The sequence below is a fragment of the Caloenas nicobarica genome, chromosome 3 (genome assembly GCF_036013445.1).
Source record: "Caloenas nicobarica isolate bCalNic1 chromosome 3, bCalNic1.hap1, whole genome shotgun sequence".
NCBI lineage: Eukaryota > Metazoa > Chordata > Aves > Columbiformes > Columbidae > Caloenas > Caloenas nicobarica.
Window position 1 is genome coordinate 121,753,439 of NC_088247.1, and position 6,000 is coordinate 121,759,438.

Here is a 6,000-nt window from a genome sequence, read left to right on the forward strand (position 1 = left end):
CTGTGCTGTTCTGCTGTGATTCATTAAGCATTTTCCCCTCTGTTCTGGGCAGAAGATTGTTCTGGCACTGAATTAAGAGAGCCATACATACAAACCGTTCACTAATTTGAAAAGCAGGAGAACAAACATAAGACTATTAAATTAATTAAACTGTGTCTGCTCAGAGCACAGCATCACTGGGCCCTGCCCTCCGCACTCTGTTTAGTATATGCAACAGTAAATAATCGTGCCAAACCTAAACAGGAACCTGAAGTGCAAGCTGGCAAAAAGGCTTGAGAATAGATGGAAAATATTCCAACAGCGCATTTAGATAGTGCTCAAAAATTGGTTTCAGGTGGACTTTTGCGGCAATGCTCATGTCACTGGGGTGAGCAGGTGGGGTCTGGGAGAGCAGAGCTCTCCAGAGCGTTCTGCTCGTTCGCAGCCGCACGCACCGTCCCGACCTCTCCAGGCGCAGGTCGGTGTCTGGGGGTGGCCTGGGGGGATCAGACCCTGGGGGAACTCGAGCATCCGACTGTGGTCCCCAGCGTCCCCCGAGCCGTGCCCGGAGTCACGCCGGTGGTACAACCCCACGGGCAAGTCCTGCCCTCCGGAGCAGCACAGACAACCGCAACCATCCAGTAAACTTAACGAGCAAGCCTTTATTTTTGAGCAATTAATACACTCTGGGTGCACTTTTTTTTTTCCCCCTCCCTTTGCAGAAGTGCATTTATCCGCCGCGCCCCGCGGTGCCCCGGGACGCACTGCCAGCCCGCCCGGCCCTTTCCAGCAATTATGCGGCAATTAAATTAGCCCACGGCCGGGGCGAAATCGTGGCTCGTCGCTCCGCACCGAGCCCCGCCGCTGCCCGGGCCGAGGGGCTCAAAAAGAAAGAAAAAAGGGAGGGGGGAGAGAAAAAAAAAAAAAAAAAAAAAGGCAAGCAACCCAACAGCCGCCCCAGCTCCAAGCAACCGGACGAAAATCAAAATCTCCTTCACCCGAAAGGCGACGAGGGGGAAATAGCCGAGGGAGTTTTCGGGAGCTGCTGCACAAGCCCCGTCCGCCCCTCGGCTCCCTCGGGCTCGGGGTGCGGCAGCCAGGACCGGCCCGGCCCCGCCGCTGCTGCGGGCACCGGGCACCGGCGGCCACCGGCGGGCACCGGACAGCGGACATCGGCGGCCGCCCCGGAGCGGGAGCGGTGCCCGCCGGGCCGGACTCAGGTACGTCCCGCTCGCTCTGCCTCTTCCTCCTGCTCCCCGCCTTCCTTCCTCTTTATTTTTTTTTTTCTTCTTTATTTTCCCCACGTCTTTTCCCTCGAGTGATTGAACTCTGCCGATTTTACCGCGGGCACACAGCAGCCAGCGAAAGGGACGCTCCGTCCCGTTCAAAAATTAGGGTATTTCACAAAATTCAAGCGCCGCGGCATCCCGGGGGAGCGTCGCCGGACGCTGCAGCGATCCGGGCTGATCCCCGCAGCTTTTCCAGCGGCAGCGGACGGGACCGACAATCGCTGCCGATAACCGGGGCAGCGTCGTACGTGACTGCGGGGCTTGGAACTCGGGTGGGTGCGAGGGCAGCGGGGGTCAGAGCACCCCGAAAGCTGCTCCCGGGGGGGTGACGCCCGACAGGCTGTGTTTCCGGGGGAAAACGATAGAGAACGGGTCCGTTTGCCCCCCCTCCGCGCTCCTTACCTGGGCTCCGCCGCGGCGGGGCCGGTGCCACCGCAGGGCAGGTCCCGGTGCCCGCACCGGCTGCCCCGCCGCTCCGCCGAGGGAAAATCACAGGGGTAAAGAGCGAGGATGTTCCGCCAAGGCCGCGGGGTGTCAGTGCGGGGTGCGCCCCCCGCCCAGCCCCAGCCCCGGCCTCGGCCCCCCCTGCCCGTCCTTCCTCCCTCCTCATCCTCGTCCTGCCCGAGCCCAGCCCGGCGCCGGCAGCGCTTAGGCCGGGACTGGGGTGTAATGGAAATATCATCAGGAGACAATTACCTTTTCAGAGCATTCACTTCTCCTCCCAGACACTGTTATTTGAGAAATAGGATCATTTGATTTCATATTGCACTAAATAACACCCAGCCGTCTCAAATTGCCAGCTTCTTAAAAGCCACCCATTGGAATAAATTGCACAGCGAGTCTTTTGGCTCTGGCTTCTTCTCTTTTTTCTTTCTTTTTTTTTTTTTTTTTCCTTTCCTTTTCTCCCCTTCTCCTTCTCCTTTCCCGAACAATATTATGGGAATAACTCGGGAAGAGGGCGGCCGGGCCGGTGCTAAAGATAGGCCCGGCTCAGCAAAGCGCCGGCTCCCTCACTAGGCGCTGGAACCGCTAAACCCGACCTAAGAGGGCTTTGCTCGTCTTTTCTCCCCCTCCAGCTTTTTTTTTCTTTTTTCTTTTTTTTTTTTTTTTCCTTCTCTTCTTTTTTAGAGCCAGGTTTCCCTGTTCCGGGCCGGACCCGCGATGCCAAGGTGCGATGTGCCTTTAAGGCTCTCGGTGCGCGCCTGCTAATCTGGTCATCACAGGCTTCATTATATCGGTATTAATGTCATCCGCGGATTACTAATTAGATTTGCGGGATAAATGAAATTACCCGAATGGGCTGCGGGGGAGGGGGAGCGGAGTCTCCCGGCGCTTCCCGGGATTTACGGGGTGGGGGGAGAAGGAAAAAATCCTTTGATTTCCCCCCCCCTTTTTATTTTTACCCCCCGGCCAGGCCGCCCCCGCCGGGGCTGGGACTCGCGTCCTAATCGTGTTCTCCTCCGACAGACACTAATCAAGTAATTTCCCAATCCCAGCCCCATCAAATTGCTCTTTAGCTGTTGAACTGTGGAGTTTTGCTCCTCTTTTCTCATGCTAATCAAGCCCATTCAGCATCTCTCTGTGAGGCTATTTGTAGTGGAATAAATCTCCTTGTTTGCCTGCTGCATGATTAATTGATATTGTTGTATGGCTTTTGTTTGGGCTGCGCAGAGCTGAAAGGCAGCGCATATTGGATGTGACGAAAGGAGCTTGAAACATCATTTCGCTGCTGAGGTCTTCCAGAGGTCGAGGGATAGACCGATAGCATTATTCATCCTATTTATTTATCCTTATTAGAAAATATGATGAAAGAATAAGGCCCGGAGTCTTTTTTAAACATTGACTAAACAGCGCATACACAACCCCAATTAAAAAAAAGTGCCCGAGATGAGGCCTTTTCTCCATATTAGAAAAATAGCTCTTTTTAACGAGGACCAATTAAATCGTACTTCATTTTACCTGGGATCTCACAATAGACTTGACAACAAATTGCCTTTCTTCTTCCCTGGTAATTACCGGCGGGCTCGGCCACGCTCCCAGCGCCGGGGAGCCTCCCCAGAGCCCCCCCGGCACCCCCCGAGGGGCCCCTTCCACCCCCAGGACCCCCGGAGCGGCGGGGCCAGTCCGGCCCAGTCCATCCCAGTGCGGCCTCCGAGCCGAGCCCGGGCTGTGCAGCTATGTCAGCCTGGCCCCCGCGCACCCCCCCGTGCTAAAAACTGCCTCCGGGCTCCCAGGGGACACCGCCGCAGCCGGGACATTCAATTAAATAATCCCGGGCCTTTGCTTCTCCCACAAATGGCTTTTTTCCTGCCCCAAATATTTCCAAGTTCCCCTTTCAAAAAGGGGAAGAAAAAAAAAAAAAAAGAAACACAAAACCCAAACTGAAGAACAACAGCAAAAAAAAAGGGGGGGAGGAAGAAAAGAAAGAAACTGTTCTCCTTTCTTTTCCCTGTATGCAGGGTAATTGATAGGCTCTATCAGAGGTCAGGATTTGCATAAGAATTAAGAGCAGTAAATTAATTTAATATTCCATGCACATCTCCAATTATTCCTGCAGACCTTTGTCTCCACGGCTGGCAGAGAGAAGGTTCAGCTGCTCTTCAACCAAACAACATCTGTGCAGTTAATAATTTGATAAACAGCTCATACAAATAGTTTCTGAATTATCTGCCAACCCGATGACTATTCAGTTTGGAAGCACTTGGCGCGTCTGTGCCGTGCGGTCGGGGCTGGGCAGCCTGGTCCCCCCGATTTAGCTGCCCGGGCAGACAGTTTCCCCCCGATCTCTTAAATATCATCAGCCACTTGCAACAAAAACCCATCAATAACAGTACGTGAAATCGGTAATTACCAGTAATTAATCACAGCCTTGCAGAGGAGGTGCAGGGGTGCCAGCCCAGCGCCGGGGGCTGCGGGGGGCCGGGCTCCCCCGGCTCCAGCTCTGCGCCCCGTGGGCCTGGGGACGGTTCTGCAGTTGGTGTGGGGGCCACACCAACCAGAGGGACATCTTGGGGGGTTCGGCGTGGGCCCCCCCGGCGGTGGGATTCTCAGAGGGGACAGCTGCTCTGGAGCCCTGCTAAATCCAAACCTCAGCCTAAGGAGGGCGTCCTGATTGCCACCCGCTGATTTCCAGGGGAAATCCAGCCTTACAAAGCTGCGGTGGCTCCTTCAGCCACCCATGCTAGCAGGGTCGCAGAGGTCCAGCTCCACCACTTCTTCGCATACAGCCCACGGTGAGGAATCAATCCGCTGGGATAGCGCCAGACTCGCCTGGTTTATTTTTAAACGCACACATGTAATGCACAACCAACAGCAATAATTACAGGGTAAGAGCCAAACGCTCGGCGCTCTGCGGTGCCATCGGGACAATAACCTTGCGCAGGCGCGGACAGCCCTCACTAATTTCCTCCTCCGCACGGCTTGTACTTTCAGCCTTACTTCTGGTACCTACTATTAATAATAAACATGAGCGAATATGTGTAGAAAGTGAATGCTCCTGCATTCCCAGGGCTAAATTGAATGTGCAGAAGGATCCCTTTTTCTGGTTAATGCCACACGCGTGACAAAAGTGCTCGAAGCAATTGAGAACCACAAGGAAGTTCTGAGTGGGCTCAGCGTCTGTGCACCACAACAGGAGTGCCCAGCACTGATCTGTATAAATTAAAAATCCAGTGGGCAGCTCATTTTTCTGCTAAGGAACCTCCTGGCAAGACCACCAAGGGTGGTGCTGTGGCGTCCTGGCGTGTCTCAGCTTCTCCCCTCTGCCCCCAGCCCAGGGAAGCTGCTGAAGGGCAGAAAACTGAAGGTGGGACATGGGCGGCTGCGAACTCACTGGTTCGGCCCCTACTGAAGGCGTTAGCGTGCAAGTTTAACGGGGATGTGGCCCGGTTGGGCAGTGCCACGGTCCCACAGCACCCCTGGGCACACTCAGCTTAGGGGTGACCTGAACTCACACCTGGGAAGTTGCAGAGAGTTCCCCTGGCGATGCCACCGTGACTCACTTCCACCAGGCATTAAGCATCACTCCAAAATTAATAAAAAAGTTGATTTTAAAAAGATGATGGATTTCTTCAGGCTGAAGGACAGGTTAATGCTCCGCTCTGTCGTCACGCAACTTTCGTGTTTGCTGTCGAGTTGATTTTTCTCTCCATTTTGAAGAGAAAATTTATTCGAGGAATAGGAATCCAGGAATAGCGACATCAACAGAAATGAAAGGATCGAGTGCCAAACTGGGACGGATGCTGGGGCTTGATAAACCAGCGCAGGCTTATCCCAGCATAAATACCACCAGGCTCACCGTGACACTGCCCAGCTGTGCGGGACAGGCCAAACGGTGAATTAGCCGAGGTTCAGCTGGGGAGGGAGGTGCTGGAGACCCCGCACCGAGACGCAGCGGTCGCAGACTCGATTCCTGCAGCGCTGGGTTCGGCAGCATCGCAGCAGCACCGACCCCAGAGCTCACCGCGGCGAACCAGCCCTTTGAACACTCAGCACCTGCAGCTCCAGGGCTGCTCAGCCCCAGGGGTTTGCTAGTAAATAGACGCCTTTTTTCTCCTTTCCAAAATTCAGATTCACATCAATGCACTGTGCTGTCTCCAGAGCCTGAGGCTGTTCTGACCTTAGACTGTGTTTTGCCCCAGCTGTAATTAAAAAAACACACGCAAACCCAGTTTTTATTTTCGAAGCTAAATGGGCTGCTTCGAAGAGTTCAAATCCCCTTTCTGCAGCCCCC